We start from the raw sequence: 18,933 nt of genomic DNA on the forward strand, positions 1-18,933 counted from the left end.
ATAATGAGTTTTAATTGGGGAGTCAGTGACAAAGGGTCATCAATTTAAAACTGTCACTGAAATGAACAAGAGATGTTAAAAGAAATTTCTTTACACAGAGGGTTGTTAAAGCTTTTACAATGCTTTGTCACAGGGAGTGGTTGAGGCTTTTAAGAAAATTCGATAAGTATTTGAAGCAAAAGTTTTGCATTGTTCTTACAAAGTGCCAGCACAGATAATTGGGGATAATTTTAACCTAAATCATCCCGGTGGGAACGGGGCAGATTCGGGTCGGCGCCCATTTTATATCCTGCCTGAGTTTACGCTCCATTGAAGTGAATGGATTGTAAAATCAGGCAGGATGTAAAACAAGCGTCCGACCCGAATGACACCCGATGGACTAAATGAGTTATTTTAGTGCTGTAAGCCTGTTTGCTTCCAAGAACCTCAGTACTAGTTTCAATAGTTAGGCAGCACGGTGGCATAGTGGTTAGCACTGTTGCCTCACAGCGCCAGGAACCCGGGTTCGAATCCGGCCTCGGGCGACTGTCTGTGTGGAGTTTGCACATTCTCCCCGTGTTTGCGTGGGTTTCCTCCGGGTGCTCCGGTTTCCTCCCACAGTCCAAAGATGTGCGGGTTAGGTTGATTGGCTATGATAAATTGACCCTTAGTGTTAGGGGGATTAAATACGTGGGGTTACGGGGATAGGGTGGGATATGTGTTGGTGTAGGGGTTACGGGGATCGGGTGGGATATGTGTCGGTGCAGGCTCGATGGGCCGAAATGGCCTCTATCTGCACTGTGGGGTTTCTGTGATTTCTGTGATATGTTAGTACATGAGAAAATGTGCTTATTAACTACATCCTTAATCATCAGCGTCAGTTATGCACTGATCCTGTTTTTGGAAGGTAAGCTAATGTAATTGGTGTAATTGTGGAGCTGCATTTTTCTCAATAACACCAATTAAGGAAATCTGAGAACACAGTTAGAATGTGAATTTATTTTAGGTCTATTGCTCTGGACAGATATTTCACAAAAGTAAAAAACGAGGGAGAAACTAGACATCACTGCGTCCTGTTTTTCGGTGCAGAACAACGGCAATTAGCACCAATTTTGTGGTGCTTTCTCCCACGCCTCAAACGTGCATGAAGTACATCCGATGCCGTATTTGCTCGGCGATATTCAAACGTCCCTGGTGACCACCTAAAACTGATGTAAGGCCCCTTGCATATGTTAATGAGCAACCTAATGCCTTTTTTACTACCTCTCCTGGACATTCATTAGGACTGATGGGAGCATGCAATGGTCATGTGCCACTTAGGTGTTTGTGTTCTTCAGCGGCTTAACCAGCAGTCCTTAAAGGTATAGCTGGAGGCCTTCACTGAAAAAGGTGTTTTCTTTTAAACTTACCTTCATGTGGTGTGGAGGGTTGGGGTAGCAGGAGTGCTGCTGCCGGCCCGTGCTGGTCGCACTTTCATTCTCCTCCCCACTCCCAGGACTTACCTGCCAAAATTGGTCCTCTTCAAACTGGTGAGCTGCCTCTGGACGCCCAATTGGCATCCACAGTTTACCAGAACTGTGCTAATGAAGCCTGAGACTTGGGCCTCTGATTTTACATAGGATTACATAGGATACACAGAAACAGGCCATTCGGCCCAACCAGTCCATGCTGGTGTTTTTGCTCCACTCGAGCCTCCTCCTGTCTTTCCTCATCTAACTCCATCAGCATAACCCTCTATTCCCTTCTCCCTCATATGCTTGTCCAGCCTCCCCTTAAATGCATTTATACTATTCGCTTCAACCACTCCCTGTGGTAGCGAGTTCCACATTCTCACCACTCTTTGGGTAAAGAAGTTTCTTCTGAATTCCCTATTGGATTTCTTGGTGACTGTCTTATATTGATGGCCTCTAGTTAGGCTCTTCCCCATAAGTGGAAACATTCTCTCTGTATCCACTCTATCAAAACCTTTCATAATTTTAAAGACCTCAATTAGGTCACCCCTCAGCCTTTTTTCAAGAGAAAAGAGGCCCAGCCTGTTCATCCTTTCCTGATATGTATACCCTCGCATTTCTGGCATTATTATCCTTATAAATCTTCTCTGCAGCCTCTCCAGTGCCTCTATTTCCTTGTTATAATATGGCGACCAGAACTGCACGCACTCTCTGCACGCCGACAATTCTGCTCCTGAAATTGGCAAAAACTCTAGCCCAACAGCTTAGCAAACTTATAAACTTGAGCTCAGTTTTATTTTTTAAAGTAGCACAGGTAACATGGGTTGAAAGGTTTACTAATAATTATTTCATAAATGTATATTGATAATCCTACAATTAAATTATCAAATAGAATTTGATGGGGACCATCATGAACTGTATTTCCAATATAAAACCAATATAAAGACACAATTCACTAAAAGAGGAATAATGTTAAACAAATAACATAAATGACAGCTATAAATAAGTTTTTAATACCTTTTCCTTCACTGCATGCATTTATTTCCCAAAACAAATTAGGTTTTCTTTATGTCTCCCTCAGGCAAAAGACCTTTGTAAGCATGAAGCAATTCACATGAAGCCATAAGATTACAAGGTTAGTCTGTTTGGGGGCAGTGATTCAGCAATAACTTAATTAAGGTATCAGATCTTGTATGGAAACTACTTTTACACCGAAATCTCCACTTTGTTTTATAGGTAAGTGTGTTCTTTCATTTTTGTTATCAATCAGAAATTAGTAAGTCATTAAAGATCTATAAGTATCTGTGGTGCAAAAACTTTCGTGCATCATCCAACTTAATCATGTCTAATCCTTCACTTTGATCCTTCATTTTGATGGAATATGTTCTACCATCTGTTATGGGGTCTGAATTTCAATTCTACTGGGCGAGAGTGGAAGGTTGGGGTGGCGGAATGAAAATCTGTACTAAAACATTCCAATGTCAATCATGTACATATGATGAGTATCACGATCTACTAATATTTGAGTGAAGACCAATCTATATTTCCTATAATATAATATTTTATTACTCAATAATATATCAGTTATGTATTTATGTAACAGCTTGCAGCGAATCTGCACTCGCTGCACAAGCCAGCAAGGAATAAACATTTAGCTAAAATGTCAAGAAACTTCTATGTAACTTTTTCAATGTTCACCTTTAAGACTGCATCACCTTTGCTAACCAGAATTAAACGGAAGAGGATCGAGATCAAGCGATGTACATGTTAGTTAATAAAATAAAATTCAGTAAAAGCTCCATGTTGCACTCTGCTGTTCTGTAGCTTGAAATAGGCTCAAGACTATCACTACCACCTCAAACAACCACCTCTAATTCACCTTGCAATTACAACATATTTACAAAAGAATAACTTGACGGAACCTGGAAAGTATAAGTATGAACAGACAAGGCTCGCAGTTGCCAAATAATTTCTCGCTTCAAACTATCTGTTATGTGGTCGTTCCCACACAAGTGCAGGAGTACATTTGTAATTACAGTAAATACCATATAATTAAAGGTGCCATTAACGTGACAGTGAATAGTAGAATGTGCCACTTTCAATAAGTACCTTAATGGAGTTCTGTTACATTTCCAAGAAACCACAATGAAGTTACAGCTGAGTCACTGGCCTTGCACAAATTAGTTTTGCCATTTGCTAGTCTGGCAAAGGACAATGGATTTTGCCAATTAGGTGAAAGGAAAGATAATTCACTATTCATGATGATGGAGTACACCCTTGCACTAATCATCTGGCACAAACATACTAGGCCACGTTATTTTGGGTCCAAATAAACCAGGTTTTATTTATACAAAACAGAGTCAGTAACCTTAAGGATGACTCATCAGGGGTAATTTTAATAACGTTCTTCTCCTGGTGGGGAACTTTACACGCTGCAAGAGCATTTTCAAAATGTAAATGGTTGGAAAATGTTTGTTCACACTGAAATTTCTGATATGCACGCCTGGTGGCCAAGGTGCCCATGAAGCGTGAAGATGGAAAGTTACCGCCATTGTCCATTTTGGAAGAGAAATGGAGAAAGAAACACATATGTAACATGTATTGTGACAACTCATTGTATTGTCAATCTGCCTACCAGTGTTCCTCATTGTACTGCTAATTCGACTGAACCTGGAAATTTCACTTGCCAGTACAATCTTCACCACTTAAAATGTCCACGTTTAAAATGGGCAGTTGTTAATATCGATGAAAAAGCAATAACCATTAGCCATCTGCATTAACGTCAATATCAAAGTTGCCGGTTATAGCGTCTTAAGTGCTCCATTTATTTCAGGCAGAGACAAACAGTGAGTTCCAGGAATTTGGTTCTATTTGAAGTGCAGTCAGTGTTGTAATTATGGTTCCCAAACCTCCTGGAATGACCGGGAGTTTCCCAGAATCGGGGGTTCCTCCTCTGAGCGCTGCCCCCAGCAGCCTGGGAGATCAGCGCTCTAAATTTCCCACCGCAGTGTGCCGCATCCACCCCCCCACCCCCGGCTCGGTGATGTCACCTGCTGAGCTGCAGCCATGTGGAGCACAGTCAGGAAGGGGCTGGAGAGTCGGGAATCGCGGGTTTCATAGCAATCGGAGTCTTGGGAATCGCGGGTGTTGGCATTCAGGGAGTCTTGGCAAATGGGGGTGACCTCTGAAATGTGGGTCTCTGAAATGAGGGGGTCTCTGAAATGGGGAGGGGTGTCTCTGTAATTGAGGATGAAGTCTGAAATAGGGGGATTTCTCAGTTTCCCCTCTTTCCCTCCTCACAGGTGGCCTCCTGGTTCCTGGAACTTCTCGCACAACAGTTGTTGGCGTGAAAACACGAGCAAAAATACTGAATTACAGGGGACCCAGCCGTTATAAGGTAAATGCAATAAAATTTGTAATACCATCATAACCATCATAATCAACTTTATTGTCATTGTTACTGCACAAGTGCAGTACAACGAAATGTAGGCTTGCGGCTCCCGAGAGTGTACATTTAGATTAAGACATTTAAACATTCAACATTCAGATGCCATGTGGTTATATGTCACATGATCAGGGATCATGTGGCCAGATATCATGTGATCAACCTTCCCAGAATGCCTCCAACCAGAGTTGGCAACCCTAGTTGTAATGTATGAAACAAGGCAGCAAATTTGCGCACAGAAAGCTCCCACAAACAGCAATTAAATAAATGACCAGTTTATCTGTTTTAGGTGTTGGTTAGGGGATAAATGTTGTCCAGATCACTTGGAGAACTCCCCTGTTCTTCAATTAGCTATGATCAGCTAGCTATTCAGATAAGGTTTTCAGAACACAGGTCCCTATGCTACGCCTTTCTGGAGTCTATCTTTTTCAGGAGAAGCTTATGTTTCATTGCACTCACTGAGTTGTTATGCTTTGATGGGACTTGATGTATTTTGCGATTTCAGATGATTTCAACAAATAAATTGCTCAACAATTCCACAGATCTCTTGAAATGTAAAAGTATATCCTTCTCTAGAGAAGGGATAGTGGTGCTGGGTCTGATCTCATTTATACATTTTAATTATAAACTTAAACTCCATGTACAGAAACAACTCTCCAGTGCTGCTCCAGTAATATTTTGGATGGGACTGATGATCTGCCACATCAAATGTAGCAGGGAATGTACTCTGGCATAGGCAATCCTCACCCAGTCCATTGGTCTGTATGGGGGTGAAATTTGTCTTGGGGGTAGCGCAAAATGCGCCATAGTGAATCAGCAGCCCGTTTTACAACCCACCCGATTCTATTTTCTGTTGAAGTCAATGGAAGTTCACAGCTATGACTTTAGATTGTAGTGAGTTGAGGAACAAAAGACTGGTTAACTCTGCCGCCTGACAAAAAGGGTGTGATAAATCCATGTAGTGGAACAAGAACTCGAAGAGGCGATATCTTGGAACTAGTATGAGTATTTTATTAAACAAACAGAGTAACAAACATCATGCCTGTGCTGACCTTGACAGGAAGCAAACCTCTGACCTTAGCAGCAGTATTGGCTACAGCACCACCTGGTGGATAACCTTAATCATAACATCCCAGATTACTGTATCCCTCTCCCCTTAAGATTTCAGTATGAATTTCTTAACAGACAACCATTCCTGAGGGCCACATAAGGAGTCTCCATTCATCATGTTCCATACTTGACGAATCTAACAGTTCAGTATCAATCTCTCTGGTGGCTTGCGAGTCCTTTGTGAACGTAAAGTCCCTGCTTGTTTGTGGTGAAGCCACCAGCTGCTCCTGAGCAGTGCTCAGAGTATCTGACTCTGCAACGATGGTTTCCTCTTGACGAATAGGTTCCTGTGGAATTGTGTCTGTCCCTGGGGGTGGCACCACAGATGCACTTGGATAACTGGGGGCAACCCTGTCTTCAGTCATTGCATCTGGAACCTTCATTTCAATTTCCCCTTGTCTGGGAAGTATATGATCTACATGTCTGCGTACTACCCTACCATCTCCCAACATGACCTTGTATGATACTAGACCTGTCATTGAGTCTATGAAGCCAGGAATCCACTTTGGTCCATAGCTGAAATTCCTGGTAAGGACCGCATCTCCTTCTCCAAAACTTCGGCTCTTTGTTCTTTTGTCATGGTTCTCTTTTTGTTTGTTTTGTCTGTTTTCCATTTTCCTTTTTAGGTCTGGGTGGACAAGGTCAAGAGTGGAGCGTAGTCTACAACCTAATAACATCTCAGCAGGAGAGAGTCCTGTGGTGGATTGAGGTGTTATTCTGTAGCTGAACAGAACCCGTGACACTTTGGCTGCTAAACTCCCTTCTGCACTTTTTTTCATCATCTCAAATGTTTGTACGGCTCTCTCCGCAAGTCCATTCAAGGACAGATGATATGGAGCTGAGGTCACCTGCACTATGCCATTTTTTCTCAAGAACTCTTTTGTCTCTGTACTCACAAAACAAGTGGCATTGTCACTCACCACGATCTCCGGTAGCCCTTGATTACTGAAGCTCCAACGCAGGCAGTCTATAGTAGTAGTAGCGGAAGCAGAATTTACAGGATAAACATCCATCCATTTGGAATGTGCATCAATGATTATGAGGAACATCTTCCCCATGAATGGACCCGCATAATCTAAGTGCAATCTTCTCCATGGTTTATCCGGCCACTCCCAGGGGTGGAGAGGAGCCGCTGCTGGTGCCTTCCGGTGTTCCTGACAAGTGCTGCATGTCTTGACTAGATTTTGTATCTCCTCATCTAGCTTTGGCCACCACAAGTAACTCCTAGCCAAGGCTTTCATACGCGAGACCCCAGAATGACACTGATGTAGTTGCTCTAGGATAGACTGTCGTGCGGGCTGTGGAATAATCACTCGTGCTCCCCACAACACGCAACCATCCTGCACACTCAGCTCTGTTTTCCTGACACTGTAAGGTGTGAAGTCAGCCCCTTCCGGATGCTGTGAAAGAACTGCCCCCACCCCGTAAGGTGAAGCGTCACAAGAGAATGATGTCTTTCTCTGCATTGTAGTGAACCAGCACATCCGACTACAGCATCAGTTTCTTGGACTGTTCAAATGAAACCCCCTGCTCCTCTCCCCACTGCCACTGTGTCTCCTTGCGCAGTAGTTTGTGAAGAGGTGCTAACACAGTTGACAAGTTTGGTAAAAACCTGTTATAATAGTTCAGCAGTCCCAGGTAAGCTTTCAACTCAGCCACATTTGTAGGAGCAGGGGCGTCCTGCAGTGCTTGTACCTTCTCCTTGAGTGGATGGAGCCCGGTGGCGTCCACTCTGTGTCCCAGGAACACTGCCTCATTCCCCAGGAAAGTGCACTTACTCCTCTTGAGCCGGAACCCTGCCCTCTCCAATCTCTGTAGTACCTCTTTCAGAGTGCTCAGATGCTCCTGGTCGGTTCTTCCCGTCACCAGAATGTCATCCAGATAGATGGAAACGTGGAATCCCTTGCAGTACACCTTCGATTGTCCTCTGGAAGATAGCTGGACTAGATGAGACACCAAACGGTAAGTGGTTATATGTAAACAAGCCCTTGTGTGTATTTATGGTGACATACTTCTTTGATTCGTCATCCAGTGTAATCTGCAAGTAGGCGTGACTCATATCCAACTTTGTGAATTTCTTTCCTCCAGCCAGGTTTGCAAAGAGATCCTCTGTTTTGGGAATCGGATACTGCTCTAGTTTGGACACCCGATTGACTGTCAATTTATAATCTCCACAGAGTCTTACCGAATTCACAGAACAGAAATCACAGAAACCCCACAGTGCAGATAGAGGCCATTTCGGCCCATCGAGCCTGCACTGACACATATCCCACCCGATCCCCATAACCCATATCCCACTCTATCCCCGCAACCCCACGCATTTAATCCCCCTAACACTAAGGGTCAATTTATCATAGCCAATCAACCTAACCCGCACATCTTTGGACTGTGGGAGGAAACCGGAGCGCCCGGAGGAAACCCACGCAAACACGGGGAGAATGTGCAAACTCCACACAGACAGTCACCCGAGGCCAGAATCGAACCCGGGTCTCTGGCGCTGTGAGGCAACACTGCTAACCACTATGCCACCGTGCTGCCGTTTCATACCACTATGAAACCGGAATTGTCCGGTTTCAAAACAGGTACTATGGGAGCTGCCCATTCCAAACATTTCACTGGCTCCAGTATGTTCTCTCTCAATAGACGGTCAAGCTCAGCCTCTACCTTTGGCTTCATGGCATAAGGTACAGGTCGTTGTTTAAAAAACCTTGGCGGTGCCTCCTTGTCTACATAAATCTTAGCTGGGGGGCCATTAAATGTGCCAAGTTCCTCCTTGAACACATTCTCATGTTCACTCAACACTTCTTGCAAAGTCAACTGTTTGCCCGCATCTATTTGATTTACTGTTCCCCAGTCTAATTTAAGTTCTTTTATCCAGCCCCGACCTAACAGGTTTGGTCCGGTACCCGATACTATAACTACAGGTAGCTGTTCCACTGTGTCCCTGTGTTGCACAGTTACATTAGCTGTACCTAATGTTGCTACTCGTTCACCTGTATATGTTTTAAGATGCAGGGAGCAAGGCTTTAACTCTGGAACTTTTGCACGGTTCCACAATTTTGAGTACTCTGCCTTGTTCATTATGGTCACGCCGCACCCTGTATCCACTTCAAAGTTCACCTTGGAGTCATTAACTGTCAGTTGCAATGTGATAGGAGCCACTTTTGGAATGTTCTCTAACATGCTATACATTATGAACATGTTCTCTTCTTCCTCAGCTTCCCCGCTGATGTGGTGTGCTCCATGTTTTTTCACTTCTCTCCCTTGGTTTTGCTGTCCTCCCCCTTTTGGTTTGGATTCCTCCACAGGTGATTTCGCCCTGCAAGCTCGTTTTATGTGTCCTTGTTTCCCACACTTGTAGCACTTTTCCTCCAGAAACCGGCATTCACTCACCAGGTGATCGCCCTTGCATCTATAACATGCCTTCACATGCTCACGTTATGGTTTCTGACGCATGTTCAATTTGTGCACAACAACCTGACCTGCAACTTGCATAACATTAGCCCTGTCTGAACCCTGTATTTCTTTTACATCTCAGTTCGCTGTCTCTATGGCTTGAGCAAGTTCCAATGCTTTTTCATAAGTAAGCCCAGTCTCGGATAATAATCTACGCTGCATTCGGTCGTCCATAATTCCGCAAACTAGCCTATCTTGCAGCATTTCCTTCAGGTTGTTCCCATAATTGCAATCTTGTGCTAATTTACGCAACACCGCTACATAGTCCATTACGCTCTCTTCCTCTTTCCTGTTCCTTGAATTAAACTTGAACTGCTGTACAATCTCACTAGGCTTAGGGTTGAAATGTTCTTTTAGCAAAGCCACTAATTCAACAAATGATATGTCTCCAGGCTTTTCAGGACTGAGCAGATTCCTCATCAAACTGTAGGTCTGGCTTCCCACTGAACTAAGCAGAATGGCTTTCCTTTTTCCGGCATCATTTATTTCATTTGCTTCAAAAAAATAACCCAACAATTCACAGTATTCCTCCCAGGTTTGTGCTTGACTATCAAAAGCGGAAACCGTTCCTACCGTGGCAGCCATGCTCTCTTCCAACTGGTAGCTAACTTCAGCTCGTGATTTTGTTGTTTAAAAGTCCTGGCAGACTTCTCTTCTTTATCCAGGGTCCTTTTTACCTCATCGCCAAATGTGATAAATCCATGTAGTGGAACAAGAACTCGAAGAGGCAATATCTTGGAACTAGTACGAGTATTTTATTAAACGAACAGAGTAACAAACATCATGCCTGCATCCTGGCATTCCACCTTTGCTGACCTTGACAGGAAGCAAACCTCTGACCTTAGCAGCAGCATTGGCTACAGCACCACCTGGTGGATAACCTTAATCATAACATCCCAGATTACTATATCGGGTTACCATATTTTGTTATTAGGCAGGCGTATAATTTTGAAAACCCTGAAGCTGCTTATGGTGACAAAGAAAGTGGTGCTTTCATGAAAAATCCCACTCTTCTATCAGTTTTCCAGTCATCTACACCACTTATTTTCTTCAGTGTAGATTGGATGTGATCACTAAACCAAGGGGCTGAATGCATTTGCAATTGAGACTGCTTGTGGCTCCTAAAGATTAGAGGGAGGGAGGCAACATCACAGTCAATCTTTTACAAAAGAGTTCAGATTTCCAGCATCTGCAGTATTTTCTTTTTGTTTTACAGAAGAGTTATTGATTTAGTCGTCTTGTAGGTATTCGAGTTCACCTAAGTAGGTATTGGACGAATGCCTACTAAATAATCGAGTTCAACTTCAGGAGAACAATCAAGAAGTTCTTTAATTCAAGAATAACCGAATTCCAACAGGTAGGTACAGGAAACAGATGAATTACAGCAGACGAGAGATGGATGCAGGAGAGCCTTGGAGTAGGTCTTTCCCCAACGGGGACGCCACGAGGACTGAGTTCGCAGTCCTGTGGATTGCGTGATGACGTCATCACGTTTGCGTCATCACGTCCGCGTTTTCCCGCGCTTGGGGCGGTCACGTGATGCGCGTCGTGACGTCACCACGTTTGCCCGTGCTTAGGGCAGTCACGTGATGTGCGTGATGATGTCAGCGCGTTAGCCTGGCACTGCAGCTGGCCGTTGCGGCCGAAGTCGGGAGCAGGAGGCTGAACCGGGCTGGCGGCCGCCGCGGGAGCAAGAGGCCGAACCGGGCTGGCGGCCACCACGGGAGCGGAAGGCCAAACTGGGCTGGCGGCCGCCGCGGGAGCAGGAGGCCGAGCTGGGCTGGCTTGCGTCTCGGTGAGTCACGTGATGCGCGACGTGATGTCACCACATTACATCGCGTTCTTAAAGGGGCAACGGCCCGAACAGGTAAGCAATATTATATATACATAGTTAAGTTAAAGGGAATTATCTATCTATGTATATAAAACGGTATGTCTCTCTGTCTGTCTTTCTGTCTCTCTGTCCGGCTAGACAATCAAAAGTTATAGAGCGTACCTACACGTGTGTTACATCAAAAGAAAGCTTACGATTCCAGAACGGTCGTAAGCGTATTTACGTTTCGGTGAGACAAAAATTGTGCCCGCGGTATCCAAAAAACGTTCAAAATTCCGCTCATTATCTGCTCATTAGCATTGAGTGACGTCGAGGTCGACCAATCGTACCGTCGAGGTCGACCAATCGCTGCGTGGCGGGGGCGGGTTCCTGGCGCGTGCGGGCGAGCCCTCCTGGAGTCGAGTGACGGGACGATTGACCAATCCTATGCTTCAGTGACCTGACGGTGTGTGTGTGGGTGGGCCTTATCGTTCTGAACCGAGGTGAGTCGCCGCCATCTTGATTCCAAACTTTTCATTTCTTTTTCCCGCTTTCTGCGTCTTTAAAAAAAAAAAAGTTGCTTTTAAAACACCTGGGCCTAGAAATTCAGTTAGGGGCGCCCAGCTCGCCTGGGTGCCGGAATTACCGCTGCGCGCGGAGCCACTTGCACCAGCGGGAAATTCAGTTTCAGCGCCCCAAGTGGAAGCCGGCCGCTAAACAAGGGTTTCGGCGCCCCGCTTGGGGCGCTGAAACTGAATATCGGCGGTACTGCAGGCCTTCCTCTCATTCTTAAGGGGGAGGTGCCTGCAACAGCGCGATCCCCGCTCGCGAGTGCCGGCAAATGAGCCCGGCACCAAGGAGAAGTGCCGGGCTCTCTGGAAACAGCCGGCAATGCCGCGGGGGGGGGGTGTAGGAGGGTGGGGAAGGAGGTGCGGGCAGGCGGCCGCCGAAAAAGCGGCCGGCCGCACCTCCACCTTAACTCGCCCCACTACCGGCACAGGTAGGCCCCTTGTACCGGTCGCTGTTTGCGGCCGGTGCGGGGGAGGCGGCAGCAACTAAATATGGCCAGCGGGGCGATAGCGGGGCGCTGCGCACACCGATGACGTCATCAGTGGCGGCGCAGCGCTAATGGCTAATGCCGCCATTAGCGCCCCGCTAAATATCGCGGTAGGTTTGCACAGTGGCGCAAAAGCCCTCTTTGGGCGCAAACTGGTGGCGCAGGCCACTGAATTTCTAGGCCATATTGTTTTTAAAAAAAGTTAATTACTTTCTAAATCTTTTATCTAATCTCATTAATTTTCCTACCTTTCCCCGTTTTTGCAGGTAGGCCTCGAAGCCTGGGCGTCTGTTGCCAGCCATGCTGGACCCTAGGCAATTGTTTTGTGGCAAGTTCCTCCCACGCTCCACCCCCCATCCCCCCCCCCGCCCACCCGGCTGGGCCCGATTCCGAACCAGCGGCCAGCCATCTTGGTAAAGGCTGGCTGGGCTCACTGCAAGCTCCTCGCGCTGCACGGCGCACGCGCACCTCCGCAAAGAGGGAAGTGAGCAGGTTAACGGGGCGGGGGGGGGTGGGTCTCGGGAGGGGAGGGGGAGCGGAGAGGGTTACCCCGGCAACCGGGCTCGCCAGCCGCTATCGGCCGTCTCGAGCCCGGCCTCGGGAGGGCGGGGCTCGGGCTGACCGGGGCGCTGCGCTCGGCATGTCAGTGCGTGGGGCGGCACGGAGCTCAGCGGAGCCATCGCCGGCAGAGGGGAGAGGGTCTGCTGGCTCCCCCCTCCCTCCCTTTCTCCCCCCCTCCTTCCCCCACCTCCCCCTCCCCCCCTCTCCCTCCCCTCCCCTCTCCCTCTCCCCTCTCCCCCCTCCCCTCCCCCTCCACCTCCCCTCCCCCCCCCGTCCCCCCCATCCCCCCCATCCCCCTCCCCTTCCCCCGGTTGTTCGTCGGCTGTTCGTCGGTCATCTTCTGTGAAGTCGAGGTTCAGGCTGCGCGTTTCTTCCGTGAAAAACGTTCACGGATACGGGGTCACCAATGTAGGTATTGATGAGCTCCCGTACTCACGTCATTGGGTCACCAATTGTAGGTATTCGAGTTCACCTAAGTAGGTATTGAACGAATGCCTACTAAATAATCGAGTTCGACTTCAGGAGAACAATCAAGAAGTTCTTTAATTCAAGAATAACCGAATTCCAACAGGTAGGTACAGGAAACAGATGAAATACAGCAGGTAAGAGAGATGGATGCAGGAGAACCTTGGAGTAGGTCTTTCCCCAGCGGGGACGCCACGAGGACTGAGTTCGCAGTCCTGTGGATTGCGTGATGACGTCATCACGTTTGCGTCGTGATGTCATCACGTTGTCCGCGTTTTCCCACGCTTGGAGCGGTCACGTGATGCGCGTTGTGACGTCACCACGTTTGCCCGCGCTTAGGGCAGTCATGTGATGTGCGTGATGACGTCAGCGCGTTAGCCCGGCATTGCAGCTGGCCGTTGCGGCCGAAGTCGGGAGCAGGATGCCGAACCAGGCCGGCGGCCGCCACGGGAGCGAAAGGCCGAACCGGGCCGGCGGCCGCCGCGGGAGCGGGAAGCTGAGCTGGGCCGGCTTGCGTCTCAGTGAGTCACGTGATGCGCGACGTGACGTCACCACGTTACGTCGTGTTCTTAAAGGGGCAACGGCCCGAACAGGTAAGCAGTATATATATACATAGTTAAGTTAAAGGGAATTATGTATTATAAGTAAGGGACACCCGGTGGTACCGCCACAGTCTCAGCATTAAAGACAACACATCATCGTCTCTCCATTGTTCAATTTTAACTACACGTGCCTTCAGTGATTCAGTCACCACTTGTCTTTTGGACGTTAAGTTAATGAGTCTGGAAAAGATTATTTTATCAGTAAAGACATCAATGTCAGCTTTGATGTCATCTACCGGTCTCATTTGTGAAGCTGAGAAACAGAGTGAAGCCATGCATGATCTCCTGAAGAACCCCTAAGCTGATTTTTAATAAGTCATCAATTATCATGCGATAAGCAGTCAACTGTTCATTTGTCATGCAATTCCAATTTGTGAATAAGAGATGTACCATGTTCAGCAGCTCACCAAATATACCACAGCTTTTCAGTGAAGTGAGATGCCTGAGACATAGATGGTTATATCTGTTGGTAAACTGGAAATAGTTTCTGCACCGGGATGTGCGGAGCGAGAGTCGTTGGTAATCGTGGGCTGAGCGGTGAGTATAAAAGGCTCCAGAGACCAGGTAAGGCCTCAGTGCGGAGCGAGAGTCGGCGGGCTGAGCGGTGAGTATAAAAGGCTCCAGAGACCAGGTAAGGCCTCAGTGCAGAGCAATAGTCGGCGGGAATCGCGGGCTGAGCGGTGAGTATAAAAGGCTCCACAGACCAGGTAAGGCCTCAGTGCGGAGCGAGAGTCGGTGGGAATCGCGGGCTGAGCGGTGATCGGTGAGTATAAAAGGCTCCAGAGACCAGGTAAGGCCTCAGTGCGGAGCGAGAGTCGGCGGGAATCGCGGGCTGAGCGGTGAGCGGTGAGTATAAAAGGCTCCAGAGACCAGGTAAGGCCTCAGTGCGGAGCGAGAGTCGGCGGGAATCGCGGGCTGAGTGGTTAGCGGTGAGTATAAAAGGCTCCAGAGACCAGGTAAGGCCTCAGTGCGGAGCGAGAGTCGGCGGGAATCGCGAGCTGAGTGGTGAGCAGTGAGTATAAAAGGCTCCAGAGACCAGGTAAGGCGTACTAGTTTCCAATCTCGGAACTCAGAGGGAAGGAGAGAAGTAAAAAGAAATCGAAGTGTGATGTCACCAGAAAGCAGGTAAGTGATTGGTTGGTGAGTATTTCTCTCTTTTTAAACCTTAACTCTGTGGTTTATAGTTTCTAAAGTCTCTGTGGTGTAGCGGGGACTGTTTATAAACCAGGGCCTTTAAATATATCATTTAGCTGTAAGGTAACTCCAATTCTGCGGTTTATATTTTCTAGGGTCTCTGGTTTAGCGGGGACTTCTGCCATACAAGCGCCCTAGAGTATATCTTTAATTGGTGGTATTGATTTAATTTAAACTAATGAAAGGGTAAGTCATGTCAGGACAGCCCAGCCCCGTGTTGTGCTCCACCTGCGCTATGTGGGAATTCAGGGACACTGCTGGTGTCCCTGACGACCATGTGTGCTGGAAATGTATCCAGCTGCAGCTTCTAGCAGACCGCATTGAGGCACTGGAGCTGCGGATGGATGAGTTTTGGAGCATTCGCGATGCTGAGAGGGTCGTGGATAACACGTTTAGTGAGTTGGTCACACCACAGGTAAGGGCTGCACAGGCAGAAGGGAAATGGGTGACCATCAGGCGGAGCAGTAGAGGCAGGCAGGTAGTGCAGGGGACCCCTGTGGCCATCCCCCTCTCAAACAGGTATACCGATTTGGATACTGTTGAGGGGGATGACTTACCAGGGAAGGCAGCAGCAGCCAACTTCCTGGCACCAGGGGGTGCTTCTGCTGCTCAGGAAGGGAGGAAAAAGAGTGGGAGAGCAATAGTGGTAGGGGATTCTATCGTAAGGGGAACAGATAGGCGTTTCTGTGGCCACAGACGTGACTCCAGGATGGTTTGTTGCCTCCCTGGTGCCAGGGTCAAGGATGTCACTGAACGGCTGCAGGGAATTCTGAAGGGGGAGGGTGAACAGTCAGAGGTTGTGGTTCACATTGGGACTAACGACATGGGTAGGAAGAGGGATTAGGTCCTGCAGCAAGAATTTAGGGAGCTAGGTAGCAGGTTAAAGAGCAGGACCTCAAAGGTTGTAATCTCTGGATTACTCCCGGTGCCATGTGCTAGTGAGTATAGGAATAGGAGGATAGAGCAGATGAATGCGTGGCTAAAGAGTTGGTGCAGGAGGGAGGGCTTTAGTTTCCTGGATCACTGGGTCTGCTTCTGGGGAAGGTGGGACTTGTACAAGTCGGACGGGTTGCACCTGAACCAGAACGGGACAAATATCCTTGCGGGGAGGTTTGCTAGCACTGTTGGGGGGGGGGGGGGTTTAAACTAACTTGGCAGGGGGATGGGATACAGAGTAGAGCTATAATAGGGGGTGATGTACAGCCAAATATAGAGGAAAAAACAAGTCAGCTTGGAAGGCAGAGCAAATATGTAACGGCACAAGGGAGTAGGGCAAGGCTGGATGGCATTTATTTTAATGCAAGGAGTCTTGCAAATAAGGTGGATGAACTGAAGGTGTTGATGAACACATGGGAGTATGATATTGTTGCTATCACGGAGACATGGTTGAGGGAGGGGCAAGACTGTCAGCTCAATATTCCGGGGTATAGAATCTTCAGGCGAGACGGGGGGGGGGGGCGGTAAAAGAGGAGGGGGTGTCGCAATATTAATTAAGGAGTCAATTACTGCTGTAAGGAGGGATGATATATTAACAGGTTCCTCTAATGAGGCCATATGGGTAGAACTTAAAAACAAAAAGGGGGCAAGCACTTTGCTGGGAGTGTACTATAGGCCCCCAAACAGTCAGGGGGAGATAGAGGAACAGATATGTAGGCAAATCTCAGAGAAATGTGCAAATAATAGGTTAATAATAGTGGGGGATTTCAACTTCCCCAATATTAACTGGGATAGTCAGAGTGTGAAAGGCTTAGACGGTGCAGAATTCTTAAAGTGCATCCAGGAGAGCTTTTTGAGCCAGCATGTAGAAAGTCCTACAGGAGAGGGGGCGGGTACTGGACCTAATTCTAGGGAATGTGGCCGGGCAAGTGGTAGAAGTGTTAGTAGGTGAGCACTTTGGTGACAGTGACCATAATTCGGTGAGATTTAAGGTAGTCATGGAAAAGGACAGAGATGGGCCGGAAATAAAGGTTCTAAATTGGGGGAAGGCCGATTTTAATATGATAAGGCAGGATCTGGCCAAAGTGGACTGGGATCAGCTACTTGTAGGAAAATCCACATCGGAGCAATGGGAGTCTTTCAGAAAGGAAATTGAGAGAGTACAATGGCAACATGATCCGTAAAGGTCAAGGGTGGGACCAACAAGCCCAGGGAACCTTGGATGTCAAGGGATATACGAGAATGGATTAGGAAAAAAAGGGGGGCTTTTGGCAGATACAAAGGACTAAAGACAGAGGAAGCCCTAGAGAAGTATAAAAAGTGCAGGGGGATACTTAAAAAAGAAATTAGGAGAGCGAGGCGGGGCCATGAAATAACACTGGCGAGCAAAATAAAGGAAAATCCTAAGGTGTTTTATAAGTATACTAGCTGGAGTGCCCGGCGGTGCCGAGGCTTTTTCGAGGGCATGTTGTTGTTGGAAGAGAGAGAGCGACTGGGGGGGGTGGGGGGGCGGAAGAGCGAGAGAGAGCGACTGGGGGGGGAAGAGAGAGAGAGCGCGACTGGGGGGGGAAGAGAGAGAGCGACTGGGGGAGGAAAGAGAGAGAACGACTGGGGGAAGAGAGAGCGCGACTGGGGGGGTAGAGAGGGAGCGACTGGGGGGGAAGAGAGAGCGCGACTGGGGGGAAGAGAGAGAGCGACTTGGGGGGAAGAGAGAGAGCGACTGGGGGAAGAGAGAGAGCGACTGGGGGGGAAGAGAGAGAGCGACTGGGGGGAAGAGAGAGAGCGACTGGGGGGGAAGAGAGAGCGACGGGGGGGAAGAGAGAGAGCGACTGGGGGGGAAGAGAGAGAGCGACTGGGGGGAAGAGAGAGAGCGACTGGGGGGGAAGAGAGAGAGCGACTGGGGGGGAAGAGAGAGAGCGACTGGGGGGGAAGAGAGAGAGCGACTGGGGGGGAAGAGAGAGAGCGACTGGGGGGGGAAGAGAGAGAGCGACTGGGGGGGAAGAGAGAGAGCGACGGGGGGGAAGAGAGAGAGCGACTGGGGGGGAAGAGAGAGAGCGACTGGGGGGAAAGAGAGAGAGCGACTGGGGGGGAAGAGAGAGCGACTGGGGGGAAGAGAGAGAGCGACTGGGGGGGAAGGGAGAGAGCGACTGGGGGGAAGAGAGAGAGCGACGGGGGGGAAGAGAGAGAGCGACTGGAGGGGGAACAGAGGCTAATGAGGTTATTTAGTCAGTTTTTTGAACATTTTTAAAAACTAAACACGCCTATAACACTCCCCCCCCTCACACACACACTCCCCCCCTCCCTCACACACACACTCCCCCCACTCCCTCACACACACACTCCCCCCACTCCCTCACACACACACTCCCCCCACTCCTCACACACACACTCCCCCCCTCCCTCACACACACCCTCCCCCCCTCCCTCACACACACACTCCCCCCTCCCTCACACACACACTCCCCCCTCCCTCACACACACTCCCCCCTCCCTCACACACACACACTCTCCCCCTCACACACACACTCCCCCCCTCCCTCACACACACACTCCCCCCCCACCTCCCTCGCACCCCCCTCCCCCTCCCTCACACCCCCCTCCCTCACACACACACTCCCCCCTCCCTCACACACACACTCCCCCCCCTCACACTCACACTCCCCCCCTCACACACACACTCCCCCCCTCCCTCACACACACACTCCCCCCTCCCTCACACTCACACTCCCCCCCTCACACACACACTCCCCCCTCCCTCACACACACTCCCCCCTCCCTCACACACACTCCCCCCTCCCTCACACACACTCCCCCCCTCCCTCACACACACTACCCCCCCTCCCTCACACACAGACTACCCCCCT

The 18,933-nt window shown here is 48.6% G+C and overlaps 1 long non-coding RNA gene across 1 annotated transcript in view; it reads left to right on the forward strand.

The window, feature by feature from the left end:
• Positions 1-2,505: 2,505 nt before the first annotated feature.
• LOC147109234 (uncharacterized) overlaps positions 2,506-18,933 on the forward strand; it is a 105,912-nt gene continuing 89,484 nt past the window's right edge. The window contains exons 1-2 of the long non-coding RNA XR_015080418.1: positions 2,506-2,565; positions 4,733-4,827. This is a non-coding gene — a long non-coding RNA (uncharacterized LOC147109234). The remainder of the gene's footprint in view (positions 2,566-4,732; positions 4,828-18,933) is intronic.

Source organism: Somniosus microcephalus, chromosome 12, assembly GCF_052327205.1.
Source record: "Somniosus microcephalus isolate GS21.2 chromosome 12, FLI_Smic_1.0, whole genome shotgun sequence".
In the NCBI taxonomy this organism is placed as follows: Eukaryota; Metazoa; Chordata; class Chondrichthyes; order Squaliformes; family Somniosidae; genus Somniosus; species Somniosus microcephalus.